This window comes from Sciurus vulgaris, assembly GCF_902686455.1.
Source record: "Sciurus vulgaris genome assembly, chromosome: X".
Taxonomy (NCBI): Eukaryota; Metazoa; Chordata; class Mammalia; order Rodentia; family Sciuridae; genus Sciurus; species Sciurus vulgaris.
The window spans coordinates 40397279-40419030 of record NC_136471.1 but is presented as its reverse complement, the minus strand read 5'-3'; the positions used below and the strand labels follow the sequence as shown (position 1 = coordinate 40419030).

General features: G+C 42.6%; 1 protein-coding gene across 8 annotated transcripts in view; it reads left to right on the top strand.

Annotated features, from left to right (window-relative positions):
* The window catches only part of PAK3 (p21 (RAC1) activated kinase 3), a 261916-nt gene that overhangs the window by 123244 nt on the left and 116920 nt on the right, over positions 1-21752 (top strand). For 6 of the 8 annotated variants that reach the window (XM_079124849.1, XM_079124848.1, XM_079124853.1 and 3 more), the window contains exons 1-3: positions 12082-12333; positions 13466-13575; positions 18855-19002. The exons of 1 other annotated variant lie outside the window; for it this stretch is intronic. The gene's annotated coding sequence lies outside the window, so the exon portion shown is untranslated. Of the gene's footprint in view, positions 1-12081; positions 12334-13465; positions 13576-18854; positions 19003-21752 lie in introns of those variants that run through there. One more of the 8 variants, XM_079124851.1, reaches the window with a different exon arrangement.

Sequence of the window (21752 nt, the reverse complement as noted above, 5' to 3'; positions counted from 1 at the left end):
GCTTACAAGGCAAGCACTCTACTGACTGAGCTATCTCCCCAGCCCCTAACGTGTTATTTTAAAAACAAGAAAATTTGTTTTAAAATGACGTTGTTCAAAGATAAAGCAATAATACATCATAGCCAATCAAAATTCCCAGGCCAGAAAAGAGTTTTTCAATTTAGCATCTGTTTTAATTGAGGCTATCTCACGGTGTACCAATCTTAATAGTTTCTCTTCTTGCCAGCAAGATTGATACAAGGGTATGACTAAAGTGCTATGAGATTGCTCCCCAACCCCACTGTCACCCTCCACCTTCTAAAAGGAAAAGTATGAAAATTCAGGGCTGCAAAGAATGATATTCTGAGGCAAAGACTGGCCTCAGCTACTAATATAGTCAAATTGCAGTTCACCAGAAACTGAGGGACATCAGCTCTGTGAGATGTTTTAAATTTCTACTTATGAACCCATAGTTTTGTTTGAAGCTTCTTGGAATTGATGAAAAGTCTTCCTTACATGTATGAATGCAGAAGCCTGCTTTTGAAAACATGATATGAATGAGTGAAAATGTGATATAGATCAATGAGAACTCTGAAGCCAACCTAGTATGGGGGAAGGGACTCTTTAGCAGTGTGATTTGCAATTTTTCTCCACAAAAAATATCCCTCTTTCATTTCCTCCCCAAATGCCTACAATGCCTCTATATTTTCATGTCCATATTTAATTCCTTTAATTAAAGCATTATTGCCCACCTGAGAAAGATCCTTCTAAAATGCACAGATACTTTTATTTTATTTTTTGGTACCAGGGATTGAACCCAGGGGTACTTAACCACTGAGCTGCATCCCTAGCCCTTTGCAGTTTTAAAAATTTTGAGACAGGGTGTTCCAAAGTTGCTTAGGGCCTCACTAAATTGGGGAGGCTGGTCTTGAACTTGTAATCTTCATGCCTTAACCTCCCTAGTCACTGGGATTATAGGCATGTACCACTGTGCCTGGTAATGGATTACCTTTCAAAAGCAATAAATGAAATCACTGAGGCTGTGTAGCAAATAAACCAATCAGATTGCATTCTTCCCAGACCCAGGAAGGAAAGGGGTAGCAGCTCTAGCTCCTTTGGACCTCTTGGGGCCTGGAAGAAGTTCCTGGAAGGAGGAATAGAGCACAGGAAGGGAAATAACACATTAAGACTAGTTTCATAATTTACATAATTTATTTTAGAATAAGCCTATCATATCCACAGATCATTGTCTTAAACTGTGGAGAGAAAATTTTGATGTGTGTGTGTGTGTGTGTGTGTGAGAGAGAGAGAGAGAGAGAGAGAGAGAGAGAGAGAGAGAGAGAGAGAGAGAGAGAAGAAAAGAGATGGGGAAGAGTTTTCTAGAAAGTGGAATGTAGTAAAAATAAATTTATTTTTGAAGCTGTTGTTTGTGGGATTCTAGATAGTTTCAATTTTACATCTAAGGAAGGAAAGGAGGGAATCTGAAGGATATGTGGTATTAACAGAACAGGACACTTTCACACTGCACTCCTACCACTGGGCAAATCCAAAGAGTCTGGGGGGAGCGAGTGATAAATTTCAGTCCCCCATCCCCAATATAGTTCTTATAAATGTCATATCATTTCAGCTGGAATATAAGGAGAATGGTGCTTTGTCTCTTTACCTCTCTCTTCAGAACAGAATTAGGGAGTGTTGGCTTTAAATTACAAAAGCTGGGTTAAGGGTGCTTTCTGGCCTTCAAGGGTGATAAAAATTAAAAAGGGTCAAAGACAATCCCAAGATTAGTGAGAAAGTACACCCTTTCTACCCCCTGCCATCTACCAATCCCATTTACAAAGACATCCCATGCCTTTCAAGAGACCTGTAAATTACCATGGAAATCTGCCCCAACAGGCTGTGCTGTAGTAGGAGTCAGAGCCTTTGTGAGCAAGGGTTTGTGGGGGACTGCACCATAGTGAACACACTTAAGCCTCACTAATTCCCTGAATGGGGGAAAGGCCAATCTTGATTTGTAAGAAGCTTGAATTTGAAAATATGTTTAAAGAAATGCCATGTTATTATTTCTAAAAACCTGCAGTCAAACTGCTGGCTGGTGTCTGTGCACTGAGCTGCTGAGACTCTTAGGGCCTCGAACAAACAGATAAGGACTGTAATTAGCATATTGGTCATTTGAATGCAAAGTGCACTTAGTGGTGCTCAAAACCCATGTGTTAGCATACTCCCCTAGCAGGCTGTCACTTTTCTATGTTTATAGTATTAATTTGCCTAGCAACCTGCCTTCTTTTTGGCAGTAAACTTCAGCCTAGTATGTCAGAATTCGTTAAATTTCCCATATTAGCAGCCGAATTGAACGAGGAGACAGGGGGGTGGTGGGGACTGGCGAACCGCTTTTAAAAATCATCATGAACATATTTTAAACTTCTATCTAACTGACCTTTAAAATTTGCCAGTTAATTCATATTTATTATTTACTGAGTAGAGAGTGTATCCTCTCAGATTGTTAAAAAAGGGGAGGCACAGATTCTTTTGAAGGCCCCTCTTCCACAAGTAACATCAGTGAATATTGGTTGTGAGTTACGGCTTTATAATAAAATAAGGATTGATTATGAGGCACAACAGGTGCTTAATTATATGGAACAACAGCACATCTAGATCTGCTTCCATTAAAGATGTCTGCAATGGTCAGCCAATGCTGCTTTATACACATATTTGTTTTAAAATTCACACTTGAGACCACTTAATTGAAGTGTGACTGAGTAGTGTTTGGAAATGGGAGAAAGGAAAGATGAATACAGTTCCAATTTTACCCAAATATCGAACATCTTCATCATTTTGCTGTGGACAAGGAAGCTATGGTCATTACCAGGTCAAGCAAAGCATTTGGTAGACTAGATGGGGATTGCAGGAAAAAGCTGGGTGAGGCCTCTAGAGAGGATCTAATCTAAATGACCGCTCTTTCAGAAAATTCCCCAATTCTACTCTCAACTCTGTGAAATTCAGACACTGAGAGAGATAGAGAGATGTTACCCAAAAACCTATTGGAGGATAGTCCTTAAGTAATGAAATCTCCCTTTACTGCACATTACAATCTGAGAAGATTAGAACCTGAGGAGATGTCTAAACTCCTGATGTTCGGATTCAGGCCATCCAATTAAATCAGAATATCTAAAGGTAGGGCCACCAGGTAATTCTTGTGCATCCAAGATGAGAACCACTGCCCTAACACTTTCCCTCTTCACAGGCACTTAATTTTTATTTAATATTCCCAGTTACACTAAAAAGGAAGCCTCCATTTTACAGATGAGGAAACTGAAGTTCACAGGGACTAAATAAATTGCCCAAGATCTTTAAAGCTATAAAATGATGAATCTGGGAATTTGTAGGCAGAGTCAAATTTAAAGTTTAATTATAGAGTCTATATGCTGAATTTCTATGTAATAATGTCACCCCGACTTTTGTCAGAGTATCCAGCATCATTCCAACAAATTTGATATTGGACAGTCACAGGTAAAAGTAGTGAGAATTAATTAGGCATCTTCTATGTAAGACATTCAGTTCCATTCACACTGTGTGCCTCTAGGTAGATTCAAGGAAATATAGTTAACTTCTGATGATTCAGGGGGCCCTCAGATAACCCCAGTTTGATTATCTCAGTATTTGTTATATTGAAGCTTAATTAACTAAAGAGTATTAGACAAAATCAGATTTATTGAATGGCTTGTCCATTGGAAATCCCCAGCAACAATTGTCAATAACAAAGCAGGTCTGGACATCATTGGAAGAATGGCTGTAGTCTCTCCAGGGAAGAGGGGGTCTTTTATGGCATTTTACAACTGCTGTGTGACCTTGGGAGAAACAGTGTTTTCTGTAAGCTTTTCAGCTGCCTTTATCTGTCTGTCCTCCCAGTGTGATTATTAGTAGGGCTGCTTTTTCTCACTCCATACTGTTTTTTTTTCATTTTTCTGAATATATATATTGTAGGATCACATCAGTCATGCAATCATACATGTACATGAGGTAATACCGTCTGTTTCACTCTACTATCAGGTTTTTATTCTTTCAATCCTAATCAGGTTTTGACTCTTTCAGGTTTTGACCCTTTACTGAAGGGGGTGGGTCTGTGAGAAAAGTTGACATTCTTATCAACTATTAATAGTTTTGCTATATTTCAACTAAGTTGGTAAAATATTTAATGGAAGATGACATGTAAAAAACAGTGAAATCTGAATAAGGTCTGTAGTTGAGCTAGTAGTGTTATAACAATATTAGTTTTTAGGGTTTTAATGGTGCACCATATATCAAAATGTCAGAGGACATTTGGTGAAGGGAGCTCTGCACTATTCTTGCAACTTCTTGTGAACCCTAAACCACTTCAGAATTTTAAAAGCTGCAAATATGTTTTATAGGAATGCAGGTTTCTGATGATTATGTAAATAAGATATTTCATATGTAGTCTGACTTTATACAATTCCACAAACAATCCAAAATTGGTTGTAACAACATTCTCTTAGATGTCCCTGGATTTTTAAAAATATTATTGTATTTTTTTATACCTTTATTTTATTTATTTATTTTTATGTGGTGCTGAGGATGGAACCCAATGCCTCACACATGCTAGGCAAGTGCTCTACCACTGAGCTACAGCCCCAGCCCTGTCCCTGGATTTTTCATATTGGTTCAGTAGTGATGTCAGAGGACTGACTGGTCAACATTTATGTCTTCCAGATATAGATGTCCATAGGGTTAGAAACACAGGGCCAGTTTGTTCATCAAAATGCCATTTGAGTAGACTGTGGGAATGTGCATTAAATATCAATAGGTAGGGAGAGGAGGAAGAAAGTCAGGGTAGGCAGACGGAGGAGAAGGAGGAAAGGCGTAAAGGTATGAATGTCAAGGCATATGAAAAACAGAATGACTAGTGGGGCTGACACTTGGGGTAGAAAGGAAAAGTGGTGAGAGAAGAACCTGGAATGATGAACTGAAACTGGAATATGACAGTCAGGATGTGATTATCCTTTCACTCAAATTGAGGACTTAGCACTTCCATTTTAATATTTACTACATTTGTCTTCTATTTTTGTTGCCTAAGTGTGTATCTTTTCTAACTAGATTCCATGTTTCTTGAGAAAATGGTCCAAGTTTGGTTCATCTGTATCACCTAGCTATATACTTGCACTTAGTAGGTGCTCAATAAATTTGTCCTAGCAATGGTAATGTATCCCAAAAGTGTAGCTCATATTACCTTTTAAGAACATCCACAACCCCAAATAAAGAAGAGTGAGGTGTTTGCCCCTAGGAAGTAAAAGTAGTAGGCAGAAGAACAGACAACCCATCCCCCTCAAGCTCTCTTTGTGTTTAGCTTTCTTTAACTGGGTTTGGCCATGCCCCACCCTCTTTGGCACGTGCTCCTCATGGCCCCTGGACCATGCTCATGATGGCATTATTTGAAGACAGATAATGTGCCTTTCCCTAATCAAATGCATTCCACTCACACCTCCTTCTGTTCAGTTTTACTAGAGGGTGGTAGAGACGCTTCATCCCTTTACCACCTGTTCCTCAGGCCTCTGATTTATAATGAATACATGGGTTTAGGAGAGATCTGGAGGTGGCAAGTAAGGGACTCCTAAGAAGATTGTCTCCAGGATTTGGCTGACATTAATTTTCAGAGGGGATCGTCCCCAGTTGCCTGTCCATGATTTTTTTTCTCATCACCTCCTGAGAGAAATGTTTCATGGCTTACCACTTTAGATGGTTGGGTGTGGGGATGGGGGCACTTCTGTTCCTGACAACCTCATTATGTGGTTATCAGGAGCAGACACTGCCCAGGTTGTCACGACAACCAGCAATGATTCAAAGCTTCCCTGAAAGGTCTGTATCTCTGGCAAATAATCAGGCTTTAGCTCTCAGCAGATGCTGAACTGAGCAGCCAATCACAGGTGAGCTGGGAAACCATGACATCACAGTCCAGCCGGTCCAAAAAATAATAATAATAAGATTTGATTTTCTATTATCCTCCTTGGTTCTTTGTCCCCTAGATTTTGTCCTGCACTTTCTCCTTCTCTCTCTTCTTTTTAAATGGGGAGAGCAACAAAATCAACTTTCCAAATTCAATTCACTCTGTAGTTTGACTGAGGTTCTGGCAATGTAGTGATTGGGAATGTGTGGGATAGGAATGTCTAATGTGGTCCCCTTGAGAGAAAAGTCAACCAGAGCATCAGCTCAATTAAATAATGTGCTTTGATATGTACGACCATGGTGGAAACAGGGCTAATTAAAACCAAGTCAGAGGAGAGGAACTTCCTAATTTTCACATCAGTTCACCCAGAGCCACCTGGATTTAATTGTCTTCTGATTTTCCTTCACTAACTCCCTCTTGGAAGGGAGGAGGGCAAAGGTGGTGGGCTTCCTAGCTCATAGGTTCTGCAGGGCATGTCTCTAACGAGGGCTAATTATAGTGAAGGAAGGTTAGGACAGACCCTCCAATCCCAAATGCATACCATTTAGGAAATACATGTAAGTGGGGACTCATCAAGTCTCATATGGAGGGGTACAGCTCTGAAATATGTTCAGTCCACTCTTGTTCCCTTAGCCACTTGCATTTATTCAACTATTCAGAAAGATAGTCAGGTTTGGCAGAGGAGAAAACTAATGGCCAGGGAATTTGGAGTCCTGCTCAAGGTTTTCCTCTCCAGAGACTGAACTAGAATCTGAGTCTCCTGATTCCTAGCCAGAAATCTGTGGACATAAGAGAATGGCAATTTCCTAGTCATGAGCTTCTTTAGTTCCCAACCTCTGGCTTTTAAAGGACATAGGATAATGTCACCTTTTGGCATCTCTGAGTCTCTTTGCTCTTTGCCTAATAGACTACTCATAATGTTGTCTGCTATAGGAAAGGTGGAGTCCCTAAATGATAGTGGTGTGAAGGCAGGAAAGGAGTTCAGTAGGACCAGCCAGCAGTGGTGGCAACAAGTTGTAGCCACCAGACCCTGAGTGAAGGAAGAGTGGGCATGTGATCCCAGCCAATACCTGTGCACCAGGGGCTGAGCCAGATTCTTTTTTTTTTTTTTTTTTTTTTGTACTGGGTATTGAACCCAGTGGCACTTAACCACTGAACCACATCACCAGCCCTTTTTAATATTTTATTTAGAGACAGGATCTCACTCAGTTGCTTAGGGCTTTTCTACATTGCTAAGGCTGGCTTTAAACTTGCCATCCTTCTGAGCTGCTGGGGTTACAGGCATGTGCCACCACACTTGGTGTCAGGTTCTTTTCTATTCAGAGATACCTGGGGGGATTTTTTTTAAAAAAAAATGTACATCTGATGGAGCAAAAGATGTGAAGACTGAGAGCCACACAGACTCAGAGTCCACTATTGGGAGCAACTTCTGACTGTGGAACTTGAGGTAGGGGTGGGAAGGGAGTCAGCAAATCCCGGTTGCTTTTGTCCAGTGGGTTGTACATCATAAACCTGCATCCAGTGCCTGCCCAGGTTTGGCTTAGCTCAGCCTACCACACCATATCTGTGATTGCTCTACCTGAACCACTGACCTACCATTCAGACCTCTTTCAGGATAGCTGGGTACTTTTCCTGTTGTTTTTGTCTTAAGCCAAAAAAAGCTGTATTTCCCCTTTTTAATGCTGTATTTTTTCCTTCAAAATGCAGTATATGCTTATTGTAAAAAAAAACATAAAAATAACATAGAAGTACAGATACTCCTTCACTTTTGATGGAATTATAGTTCAACAAACCCATCATAAGTTGAAAATGCATTGAATACACCTAACCTAACAAACATCCTACCTTAGCCACAGAGTCAACTATAGGGTATGTGTTGTTTCCCCTTGTGATCACATGGCTGACTGGGAGCTGTGGCTTGCTGCCACTGCCCAGCATTTTGAGAAAGTATCATACTACATATTACTAGCCTGGGAAAATGTCCAAATTCCAAATTCCAAGTAAAACTTCTACTGAAAGCATATTGCTTTTGCACCATCCCAAAGTAGAAAAATTGTAAGTTGCAGCATTTTAAGTTGGATACCATCTCTATATACCAAGAAAATTTAATACCACCCACCCCACACATACATCCACATGCCTTCTTTTCCCACTTTTATTCCCACAGTTACCCCATTAGCAGTTTGATGTGTATAATTCCAGTTTAAACAAATATGTATACACAGGATTTGTTTTCCAGCAAAAACAAAACCATAGTATACACGCTCTTCTGCAGTTTTTTTTTTTTTTCACTCAAGAATGGTCCACATATGTTTCTATTTCAGTATGTAGGAAGATACTTGATTCTTTTTAGGTGACGCATGATATTCCAAAATATTGCCTACTATAATTTATAAGACAATTCCCTTATTAGGGCAGGAGGGAACTTCGGGATATGTCTGTTGCATCAGGAGTGGTGATAGTTTCACAGGTATTGTAAGTATACTTAGTTCCAGAGTCATTGAGTAGTATACATTAAATATATATAACTTTTTACATAGCAATCAGACCTCAAAAAAGTGGTCTAAAACCCCCTGACAATTCCCTTATTGAGGGACATGTAGGGTATCTTTTATGTAAGATTTTTCCTTCTTCCATAATATTTAGCAGTGCATGTACTTAAGCACATCTTGGTAAATTGTTATGAGGATATCTATAGGCAGATTCCTTGTGATGGAATTGCTGAGTCAAATAGCATATGTATTTCAAAATTTCTTATATATTACCTACTTTCCTCCCAAAGGGTTGTGCCATTTTTTACTTCAATCAACAGTGTATGAGAATGTTCCCTTTATTGAGGATTTGGCTAGGAGATTCATTTTAGCTTACTTCTCTTACAATAAGCGCTATCCCATACCCTCTCACTTATGTGAATCAAGTGACTGATTGGGTTGGGGGCCCTCCCAAAACAACCACAAATTCAAAATTCAAAATTTGAAGTATGGTCTCTACTGAATACTTATCACTTTTGTACCATCATAAAGTTGAAAAATTGTAAGTGGTGGCAGCATTATAAGTTAGAGAGCATCCATATATAAAGAAAACATTTAATGCCCCCCAACCCCACACACATACCCTCAAGTTGCCATATTGGGTAGTAGAAAGAACACAAAAAAATTAAAGTAGAAGACCTGGTTCCTGGGACCATGTCTGTGAGGCATTGGGCAGGTGACTTCAAATCCCTGGGCATCTGTTGCCTCTCTGTGAAATACAGATCATAATAATTGCCAAAGTAAACTGTTGTGGTTGTTGTGAGGATTAAACAGGAAGATATGATAGTGGTTTGTAATCTGAGAAGTAGATACACATGCCAAGTGGTTATTAAGGTAGTACTATTATATCCTTAAATCAAGGAGCTCCCATTCAAGGGAGCAGAGGATGGTGGGACTGAGTGGACAAATTACACAGATGAAATCTGCAAGCTACTCCAGTTTAGAATCCCATATCCTTAGAAAACAAACCATACTGACAGTAAAGACTATTTTCTGGTATCAAGAATAATATAGGTTGTCACTTTTTTAATAGAAAGACCCAAGTTTTTTGTGCTGGGCTTGGGTCCTATCTCCTGTCCTCTTTGGATGACATCACTATGCTTTAATTTGTCAAGCACCTAATAGGATTTTGGCCTCATGCTAGTTTCTGTAATCACCAGGGAGAGAAGAAATATACACATGAAACGTTTAAATAACCATGTGCAGTGACTGCATAAATAGCTCTGAGTTACAGCTGAGGTATATGGGAGGATTAGAGTGAAATCAAATACCTTTTAATTACAATTTAAATCAATAGCCTAGAAGACTCATGTTTAATCATTAGCCAGGAAAATCTAGTTATATCTTCCTATTTCTTATAAAAGTGTTCTTGTTTAAAATAACCCAAATAAATACATTTTACACATCATATATGTTAACATTAAGTAAATGACTTCATTTAGATGAGTAATATGCTTTAGTTTACTTTTACCATTATGTTTTAAAAAATCAATGTAATGTGATTACTTCTTTTTAACCCCAAAGTTAATTAAAAAGATATCTGTAAAATCACTGGAAGCAGAACCATCCTGATTTCAACCTATTAATCAAGGATTTGAGAGGGAGAGTGTTGTGTACTTTTGATTTAGAAGACTATCAACATGACAAAAAGGCTATTTTAAATACCGGGATTTGAAAACAACACCAACCTTGTATAGTCTTGTACAGTTTTTTTTTTTTTTTAAAGCAAGTTCATATTTTAACAAAGTTGGTAGTACCATGTTTAATTCTTAGTAGTACACAATAGAGTATTAGAAAAGTGCACAGACTTTGGACTCGTATTCAGGTATGTAGCACAGATCTGCCACTTTCTACAATGTTCATGTAATATGTATGCATAAATATATATTTTAATTAAGGAAGACAAGATGCAAAGTGATTCATAAAAAATACTCTGGATTATGTAGTTTATTTAGTTGTCTCCCTCTTTTCTGTTTTCTCATAGATTGGGTCATTGTTGTTCTTTTTTCAATTTCCTGTATTATCACAATTAAAAATGAATTACTCCAAAAGAGATAACCCAGCTGGGTGAGGTGAACCACGCCTGTAATGCCAGCAGCTTGAGAGGCTGAGGCAGGAGGATCACGAGTTCAAGGCCAGCTTCAGCAAAAGTGAGGCCCTAAGCAACTCGGTGAGACCCTGTCTCTAAATAAAATACAAAAAAGGGCTGGGGATGTGGCTCAGTTGTCAAGTGCTACTGAGTTCAATCCCTGGTACCCACCCCCCAAAAAACAACAACAACAAAAAAAGAGATATCCCATTCTTCTAGTTTCTGAGAAATTATCTCCAGTAAATCTGGAGATCTGTTGTATGATTTTTTAAAGGACCTAGGAGAAGACATATTAAGTTTATTCTTGGTCTTGAAACATACTTTGTGGACATTATGGAGAAATGACTGCTGAATGTTATGCAGTGTTGAGAAAATTCAGTGAAAGTGCACTGAAGCTGAGTGTGGTGGTGCACACCTGTAATCCCATCTACCACAGAGGCTGAGGTAGACAGATCACAAGTTCAGGGACAGCTTCGGCATTTGAAGGAGACCCTATCTCAAAATAAAATTAAAAACAGGGCTGGGGATGTATAAAAGCAGTAGAGTGTCCATGGGTTAAATCTCTAGTAAAACACACAAACTGAAAGGGGTCATGACCAATTTTAACCAAGTTTGACAGTAGACAGGAAAAAATACCCATAATTCTACTACCTTAACCCAACCATTATAATTTTATGTTCTCTTCTGATTGATTTCTGTAGGCATTTTTACATCATTTTATTGTGAATGTTCTTATTATATGTATTTGACTTTTTTCTGCCAACTTACTGTTTCTTTGCTGGGATTTACCATAATTTATATAATCTAGCCAAAAGCTGCAGGGTATGGATTTTGGAGTAGCAAGGGATGATTTTTGGAAGTAATTTAGAAGGCTTTGGACACCTGCAGAAATTTGAACTTTATACCAAAGACAAGAGAAACCATTGGAAGTTTCTGGGAAAGAATGAACAGGGAGACCACATTTTGATGAAATCATACACACACTCGATCTGAAGTAGAATAATTATTCTTTCTTGTATAATACTGTGTGTTTTGAAATGTGTTTCATTTGCAGAAAGGTAGTTTCCCCGTGTAGATTACCATCTCTTTGAATCCCTCTCTGAGTTTTTGGTGTAACCTGTTTGCCTGACAGGTGGTGTCCCAAACCTAATCCGTTTTCCTCAATAATGTGTGCCCTGTAGCTGGACAGATTTCCTCCCCTGAAAATTCTCCCGAAAGCCCAGTCTTCCTCTGTGGGGCAAGTAAGGAAGAGGACATGAAATGCCCCCTCCTCTAACGAGGTGCCTCTTTCTTGATGGCTCCACCTCTGTCTAGACAACACTGACAGTGTAGAAGTTTCTATCTCCTTTCTCTTCCCCTCTCCTTGTTCCCTCCCCTTCAGTCCCCCCCTCCCGGGCGCTTCCTGCCTGGAAACAAAAGATTGGTCCCCAGTAGCCCACTCAGGGCGATTTTAGTTTTATGCTCACCATCTGATTGGCCTAGGTACGGTGCAGAGCCCGGGTGACGTCATAGCAGAGAAGGTCTAGGGAGCGGTTGGCAAGCAGGGGCTCTATCGCGGGCGGGCAGCTGTGGCAGTGAACCCGTCGGGGATCTCACTCTGGGGGCTACAGCTTTTCCCCTCCGGGAGCGAGTGTGCTGGGGCAGGAGAAGAGCCGGGGGTGAGCGGGCTGGGCCCGGGGCTGCGGCTGCAGCCGCGGGGCTGCGGCTCCCCAGCCCCGCCAGCCAGAGCGCTCGGAGGTAGAGGAAAGGTCTTGACAGGGTGACTGGACCCGTGGCAGGTAAATCCCGCGACCTACGGCTCCTTGCTAGCTCCGAGGAGGGGGTGGCGGCTGGGGCAGCTTTGAGACTGCTGAGCAGGTGTTCAGCTTTCCGGGTCCCCCTCCCGCTCCCGCGTCCCTCCAGCCTTGAGTCTCCTACGTGGCTCCCTCCCAGCCCTAAGAGCCAGCGAGCAGTTTGCTTGATCCTGGTTCGCGTACGCGGACAAGTGGGTGTGTCCGGGCCCTTCCCGAAGGGCCCGGGCTCTTTCGCTTGGCCAAGCCCTGGACTCGCTTACTGGGGCCTGGGCCGCTTGAGACAAAATCCGCCCTGAGAGCTACGTCAGCCTGTAAGTCTTACACCACCTTCCCTCACCCTCCTTCCCCCCATCACCACCACAGTAGCGGTGACAGCAGCCCCTTAGAGAAGGGGAGGGGGTGTGGTCGCTGTCTGACCAAGTCAGCGGCAGAAGAGCTCCACCTGAGCAAACAGAAAAAGTGACGATTTTCTTAAACGAGTGCCTTACCCACTTCCATAATTTTCTCTTTATCCCCCTCCCCTTTTGGCGGAGGGGGGATGGTAATGACAGGAGGACTCTTTTCTTCTCCTGTGGGAGTGATGCAATAAGGTCCCTGAAGCTGGCCCTTGCCTTTGGGGAGTCGGGTCATTGGGTCTACTGCCTTCGCTCTACCTAGTCCCCCTCACCTCGCAGGGGGCATTGCCCTCAGTTTGCGAACTGGCTCAGGCAAGATTATTGCCGCAGTTCTGGGTGAGCTGAACATTTTAGATTCTGTTTTTTGTAGATTTTATTTCCTTAGGCGGTGGTTGAGGAGTGGGATGAGGGTTGGGGGTGGCAGGTGGTTCTGGCAAGGAGAGAGCCAGAGGCCCCATTTGTGTGTGGTGTGTGTGTGTGTGTGTGTGTGTGTGTGTGTGTGTGTGTCCTCCCTCCCACTTTTGGTCCCACCTTCCAGAATCCAGTTCCAGATTCTGGACTTGAGGGTCTGGTCTTTGGTCTATAGAAGCAAAGGAGAGAAGGGTGAGTGGCTTGGCTTTGGGAAGTATGATGGGGGCGGTTGCAGTCCTATTTTTAAAAAATGGCTTTCAGCAGGGAAGCCTTTAGCCATGTTAGTCTTGCTTCCCCCCATGGTTTTGCAGACTCAAATCCAGGCCAACTGTATGGCTGTCTGAGGTGTTGGAACAGAAGGAGGTCCATCCCTGTTGGTGACAACACTGTGGCCCTGTTCTGGGATGAGCAAGGTATAAAGGTCAGTGCGGTTTTCACTGGGCCATTTACAAAATTATAATTGGGTAACGTCTGTGATTTGGCACTTAGGGTTCCCAATCAAGGGCACCATTGGGTAAAGGGGATTATTATGGTAATGAATATTTAATAGACTGGGGCTTGGATTTCTGGATACAAATGTCATATTCCTCCATGACCATGCAAGACAAAAATGGGAAGATGCTAGGTGGTATGCTGTGTTCAGACTGACAGCAGAGAGTACAAGTCCAGAGAGACCTTGGGAGGTCAAGGAGCAGATCCTTCAAGCCTCCAGACAGGAAGTGAGCCAAATAGGAGAGACCTAGCAGAAAATGGATGTTTAAATGTAAGAAGGTATAGGCAAAGGGCCACAACACCTGGTGGACATTCTGACTAGTTGGCCATTCTCACAGGTTGGAGATTTTTCTGGTCAGAGTCAGAAAAAGTATAAAGAGCAAACAAGTTTGTTGGAGTCTTGGAGGAGAGTAGGCTGTAGACATGACAGGTGAGGGAAATGAGAAATAACTGAAGGGAAGGGAAGGTGCTGCCATCAGAGTCTGCCTTTATGAGGTCAAAGAGGGTGACCAAGGCAAAAAAATAAATAAAATAAAATCAGATCTAGAAATCAGAAAGTAGGTAGATTTGGATTGAGTGGGTAGGATCTGATGGAGTGCAGATTAAAGCCCTGCAGAGGTGTAAAAAGGAAAAACCATGATCTTTCTAGCCCAAAAGCCCTAATTTCCTTGGTGAGATGGGAAAGTTTTGGTAGTTGAGGCAGTTATGGCTCAGCCAAAATTAGGGGGATAATTCCTAGCTACTTAGGGAATCAGTAGCATTCCCACTTCCATAGCCCACCTTCAGGTGCCGGTAGCTTTGGCCAAGGGAACAAGAAGAAACTTGATGAGCAGCAGCCTCAACAACAGACTCTTTCCTCCTTGGTAAGGAGAAGGGATTGGGGGATCAGGATCCCAAAAGGGAGTGGTGGTGGTGGGACTTGCTATGAATCTGGCCCAGACAGGTTGACTGATTTTGCATGGGTAGGGTAGGACCAGGTGTGAGGGCCTTGCTTTAAAAAAAAAAAAAAAAAAAAAAAAAGCCTCCTTCCCAGGGGCCTATTGGAGTAGGGCATAGTGTAAAAATCTCTGCTTTAGAAGGTATGTGTAGCTGTCAAGGCATCTGGAGTGCAGTTTAAGCCTAGGCCACAGGACTCCTTCTCCCCTGCCCCACGTGCCAGGGGCTAGGCGGTTCCCTCTGCAGGGCTAGGGAGGACTTGCGGGCCAACTCCGCACTACTCAGCTTTTCCAGCAGGGGGCGGGAATGGGCATGTATCGACGCGCAGGACCCAAGTCCTCCATTTCAGGTGTGAAGCCCGAGGCTCGGATCAACAGCCATACATTTAAAAACTTATTTTGGAGTACTGGAGCACCAAATGAAACTCCATGTCTTGCAGTCTGTTTCCATTTCCTCCCAGAAATGCGTCGCTTCCAACCGTGCTCTGTGGCCTTGGAAGGCATTTGCATTTACATCCGCGGTGATTACTTGAGTCACTAATACACACAGCCTAACCGGGAGTTTAATTGGAAATGTTAATCAATGCAATAGATCCGTGTCTGATTTGCACATTCGGTCAATTATCTGCAGGTTGGGCAATCTGCTGCACCCAGGGGATGCAGTGAGGGGGGCAAACTGCAGCTACAGCTGGGTCTAGAGGTGGGAAGCAAAATGGGGGAAGTGGACCTTGAAGATGGAAAGAAAAATGTACTGGTAAGGAGAGGAAATCATTGCAAGGTGCGGTCACAGAGGTCTGATCCCAAGATGAAATAGGACTGCCCTGGCAAAGCCCACATAGTGGAGGTGGAGGCCAGGGTTTTCCTATAAGGTGGAGGGGATTGAATTTAGAGAAGGATGTGTTTTAGGGACTAGAGGACCAGATGCTGGGATGGAGTGAACCTTGGAAATCAGAAATCAGGCATCCTGCATGTTTACTCCTCTCTGGGTCTTATTTTCCTTGTCTTTCAAATGACTGAGTTGAAGTAGGTGTTCTCTAAGATGGTAGTAACATTTTAGAAAGCAGGTCCATTTATTCTTGGTAGTGATGACAGGTAAACTAAAATACAGCTCTCCCCTATCCCCTTCCCAAACATTTGATCTATATTACACTCCCTTTTGTATATCTTTGGGTTTGGGGGAAAACTATGCAAAATAACCCCAGAACCAGTACACACAATTTTTTTCCTTCAGCAGTGTGGCTCTACTTTTATTTCATGTGAATGGGGTACAGGAGGGACAAGAGAAGTCCAAGCCCAGATCTCCTAAGGGACTTATAACCAAGGCCCTGAAAAGCTTTATGTGGTGGTCTTATAGACAGAATCTAGGGTATTGGTAAGCGGTGGATAGTCACTAGTGCCCCTTACTCCCTAACTTGGTGTCCACAGGGATTGGGATGACAGTGTATGTTCTTCTCTTAGTGCCTTTCTTCCCCATCTCCACCTGAGCCCCATGGACCTTAAAAAGACACTCTCCCTAATGGCACAATAGCGCCCTCTGGTGACCTCAACAGGGATGCCTTTAATAGAGCTTCCCATTGCCATCCTGTGGCCCAGTCTGGGTGCCAGTACACTTGTGCAGCCTTCAATCCCTGAAATGAATGACTCCAGTCCTTCCAGCCAGCCAGAAGGAGAAACTTGGGAAGCTGTCATTTCCTACAAGTCCTTCCCCCCTCATATGGATAAGTTTAGGTCGGAAGCCATGGTTTCCCTCCCCAAACCCAGTGCCCTTTTCTTCTTTGGACCTGAAAATGTTTCCCAAATGCCTTTCCCAGAGATCTCCAGTGCTAGTCAAGGCAGTTGCTAAGGAAGGGGTCTATGGTAAAATAGTTGTCCACAGCTTGCCCCCACCCCCACTCCCATGGCTAAGGTACAGCCCTTGTCCCCAGACAAGGAACTTATCATAAAGTTGGAGTGCAGTAAGGCAAATGGGGTTAGGCATGTACAAGATATGTGCACTGATCCCTATCCCAGTCTCCAATAGGAGGCTGAGCTGCAGGTGCATTACAAGGCAGTATAGGCACAAAATTTGATATAGGCACACAATACAATAGAATACAGACATACAACATGGCGTAGACATAGAACAGTACAAATCAGACACCTGGCATGACACATGGCACAGTTGAGGCGCAGTATACATGTAACTCAATACAGACACATGGTACATACACAATAGCATATTGACGTACACATTCACAATGTGATATAAACATGGTGCTGCATATGCACCCAATACAACACAGACTTAATGTACTTACAACATGGTATAGCTATGACACATACAACAGCCCACATATACTTTACCCAGCATGTGCATGCACTCACACAAAGCACCCCCCCCACACACACACACACTCTTAACACAACACACCTCCAGGCAGGCGAGAGGAGTATGGCCAACTGGTGCAGCACTGTGTCTTTCCAGGTCCTTTGCATTTGCTCAAACTGAGCAAATGGTGAGTTCAAGGCCAACTGCCATGGAGTTCCAAAATGTTTCAACTGGGGCAGCTGGGGGAAGGTAGAGTTAAGTTCAAGGTAAACTTTTGATCTTGCTCAAAAACATGGAGCTTCTTGATTACTTTGGGCTGGTGTGTGTCCCCTTCCCATCTCTTATAGTGCTGTTCCCCACCCCCATGAGTGGATGTTGCCTCTCCAGCTAGCTCTCAGTCCCAAGGATGGACAGGGGGCTTCTTGAGAACTTTCATGTGCCCTCCTTGAGCTCTGCCCCTCTCTGGAGCTTTGACAGTTCTTATTCCTCTCCCTCTACCCCCACCCTTTTGCAGGGTGAGCTCATGCAGCAAGGAAGGGGGTGGTACACCACTCAGTGGCGCAGTGGGTGGGATTTGGAAAGGCTGCCTGGAGTGTGCATGTGGGAAGTACACAGGGAATGCCAGGGATGCTCAGGGACAGACGTGCTCTGGAGTCTTGCCCAGAGCAAGAGGCAGACCCAGGGTATGGCTTGGTCTTTTATTCAGGAAGGGGAATTGGAGATCACAGGACTTTTCTCGGCTCCCTGAGGCTTCAACTTTGCTGTATTCACCTTTAGATATCTATCCATCCATATCTTTGGGATAAGACACTGTGCATTCTGGTATCTTCCAATAAAATGGCGCTAGCCTGGATCAAGCTCGATTAGAAATTAGCATATGGTTGCTGCTTTTTCTTTGAGGATAAACAGCACTGAAGGGAGTAGAGGGGGAATAAGAAAGAGACTGCAGAGCTTGGGGTCCTACAAAGGGAAGAACACCCTTTCCTTCGAAAGGCTCAAGTGATTGCGGGAAGAGGCAGAAAATGGAGTAGTTAAAAAGAACTTGTCTCTAGCTGTCAGTTTGGCTCAGTGGTAGAGTGTTTGCTTAGCATGCATGATGCCTTGAATTCAATCCTCAGCACTGCAAGGAGAGAGAGAGACAGACTTGGTTTCATGGTTACATGGAAACCTGTATGGGAAGGATAGAGTAAATCATTGACAAAATTATAGCAACAAATATTATACATTCACCTTAAGAGATCTGGGAAGACTGTAGAATAATTCCCTGTGCTGGTGATAGGAGGAACATGGAGGGATGTTCCAAATAGGACCAGAGTTGTGGCCCTTAGCTGAACTTGGAGTACTGTTGCCTGGAAGACAGACATTTTCTTTCTCTCCAGTGAAAGATTGGTGGGAAGGGGAATGGAAATGGAGGTGGAGACCTGGAGTTGAGGGAAGGAATGAAATTAATGCAGTGCCAAGTCATCAGGAAGCTCAGATGTGCTCAGGGCCAAACTACATTGGTCGCTATTTCTTAGTATCCTATTGTATGTGAGCCTTTGTCACCTCCTATAATAATGTACATTTACTCATGATCATGCAAATTATATAAATATTTCATACCTTTCCTATTTAATTTAGCCCTTCTAATACTTGCCCAAGGTGACTAGGGCAAGTCTTTTCCACTTGATAGCAAATAGGCCCAGAATGGTGAAGTGACAAACATTAACTCTCAACTTGAAACTCCCATCTCTGAAATACCAATTCGGTGCCCTTTCTGGAATCCTGCATCACAGTGCTTTTTTTTTTTTTTTTTTTTTTTTTTTTCCTTTTTAAAACACTTCCCTCTCTGCTTCTCTGCCCTTCTTAAAGGATTTTTTGAAATTCGCTGTAGTGTATGCATGTGACATGTCTGGGGGGTTGGACAAGGGAGTGTTAGCAGGTGGAGAAGAGGTTTCCTCTCCCCCACAATGCTTCTTTTGGCAGGCTCCCCCCAAGAAAGAGAAGTTGAGTCCTTGCATCTTGTGGCAGCTGGTGCACTCAGTACTGAGTCCTTCGGAGCTGAAGCCAGCCCAGCCCCCTCTCATGGGCAGAACCCAACTGTGCTGAGGTCCTGCAGCAGTGGCTGTGTGAGGTGAGTAATGGATTCCAGGGTAGGGAGTTAGGAATCTCAAAATCCTGGTAAATGTTGCCTTTCCATCTGAGCTCCCAATATCAAATTCCCTTCCCAGGCCTCACCAGCTAGGCCTCAGGGCATGACCCCTACTTACTGGGGGAGTTTGTCCTAGTACAGCTTCCTTTGCTCTCTTGGCTCCCCTATCTCTAATATGAGACTGACAGCCTTGACCTACATTTCAGGGTAAGGAGGAGAAACAACATAACAATCATTGCCAGGTCCTTTGCAAATGTCAAGCACTATCTAAGAGCTTCAGTGTAACACAGAAACTGCTTCCCATCAAGCTGTCATTTCCTGTTCTCTTCCCTTCCTGATGTCTAAGTGGCATTTCAGCCACATGCCACAAATCTGCCAATCGGTTTCTGTGATTTTACTGCCCCGTAATCTTATTTTTACCTTCTTATTCAAAGTGTACTCCCACACCATCCACCCCTACTCTTGGCCTGGCAGGCTTAACTTAAACCTTCCTGAAACTTCCCTCTGCCTTCCCACCCAACCAAGTGGTAAGGGCATAACACTTACTCCCCCAGCTCCTCAGCACTTGAATATGTAGTGTTCAGTATAGCACTTGTTTCTTTCCTGCCTTAAGTAATTCTACCATGGGTTCTGGAATATTCATCTGGTTAGGTAAACTAGAATGCAAGCTCTTCAAGGGTGGAGGCTACATCTTACGGGTTTTTAGACTCTTTTACAAGAGTCCAACAGTTCCTCAGCAGTTTTACAAATTGGGCCTCTCCCTCTTCCTCTGCACTTTCTTCAGGTTTCTTAGCCTGCCTCTCTCTGATCATCCTCCTGTCTCTCTGTCCGCCTCTCAGTCATTGTAGCTTCCTCTGTTGGCTTCTCCTTCTAGCTTTCTATGCCCTGCAGTTCAGCTACCTGTTTGTAGCTTGCTGTCCCCTCATTTCTGTCTTGTTTTCTCTTTGTCAGCTACTTAGGCATCTGTCCTGTTGCCCAAGTAGAAAAGCAACAAACCAACACACACAAACACACACAGAGAAAGAGAGAGCGAGAACTATAGTGAGAGAGAGAGAAAGAGAGAGAGAGAGAGAGAGAGAGAGAGAGAGAGAGAGCAAGAAAAACAAACAAGGTATATGCAATCCAATTCCCTTTTACCCTGAGCATACCCTAGGTCTACAGGATAAGGTAAAAACTACAGTTCAGCACCAGGTGTTTGTGATGCCTTCTCATGAAAGGGAAGTTCCAGAGTTTCAGCCATGGAATTGAAGGTATGAAATTACAGCCGTGTCAATACCAATGCATTCATCTTTCTAGAGATGTTCTGGTAGGGCATCCTCTATAGACCTTGATTGGCAGGAGGTAACTAGAACTGACTAAAATAAGAAGCAAGCCCTGGTATCACTCCTGGGTGTTCTATGATGGCTACAATAACAACTTTTATTTATTATCTACTGTTGCCAGCTCTTTGCTAGGCACTTCAGTTTTGCGTAATATCATTTGCTTCTACAGTAACCCTGCAAGGTAGGTGTTTTCTCTGATAATTTTCCTTTCTAATTATACAAGTGATACTAGCTCAAGTTAGGTATTATCATTGAAGAGGTACAGGTTGAAAGTAGCTATGTAACCTGCTTGTAACGGGAGATAGGCTGTGGCTTTGGAGGGAAAGGTGCTTCCTGGAGTTTCCCAGACTACCAAGTTATTGTGGTACCATTGAGTGCATACAGACACACACACACACACACACACACACACACACACACACACACACACCAAGCATACTTTTACTCTTATATAGTCACATTTATTTTCCGACTGACCCTCACTTATCACACTGAACATATTCACAGTGATGATCCCACTCACCCTTACATGTGATCTTGTTTACAAATATACTACATACCGGGATATTCACACTGCCACAAACTCGCCTTCATATATTTACACTTTCACATTAGTACACACTCATACTTATCATATACCCCACTCTCATGTTCTTACTCAGTCACACCTTTATACTTTCTTATATTCTCACACACTAACAGTCACACACATGACATAAACTTCCTTATGCACTAAAATGTCTACACAATCTCTCTCACACACACTACACACAGGCATACATTGAGTTTCTTACACTGAAACTGTTTCTCATACAGCCATACACATACTCAGTTCCACATAGTCACATACTATGTTCCAACATAGTCACACTCCTATCACTATTTACTCCTCACAGTTACACACACAGCCATTACAGGGAAACCCAGGTGCATAAGGCTCATATTTTCATGTTTATATATGCTCATACTATAAACACCATCTCACCCACTTACCCTCTTACACTTTCTTGCACTTTTACACTCAGAATGATATGCTCTTACACTTATATTCACAGCATTGAAACCATCTCCCTTCCCCTGTGACATTCACACAAAATCACACTTATGCATAGAAATACATATTCACAATCATGCACTCACCTTCTTCACTCTAAGATATAGCTATACTCTCCAACAAACATGCAGGCACACAACCTGACATACAAGTGTATGCATTTTCATTTTCATGAACTCAGCCATTATCATTGACAGCCATCATGGGACCTTCTCACACTCATACACAATTACTTTCACACAGATATATTCACATTGATGCAAGCTCATTCATGTTGACTACTTACACAAAATTATACTAATAGTCATACTACTGAGCCATGTCTACATAAATAACTCACATTTTCAGACACATTT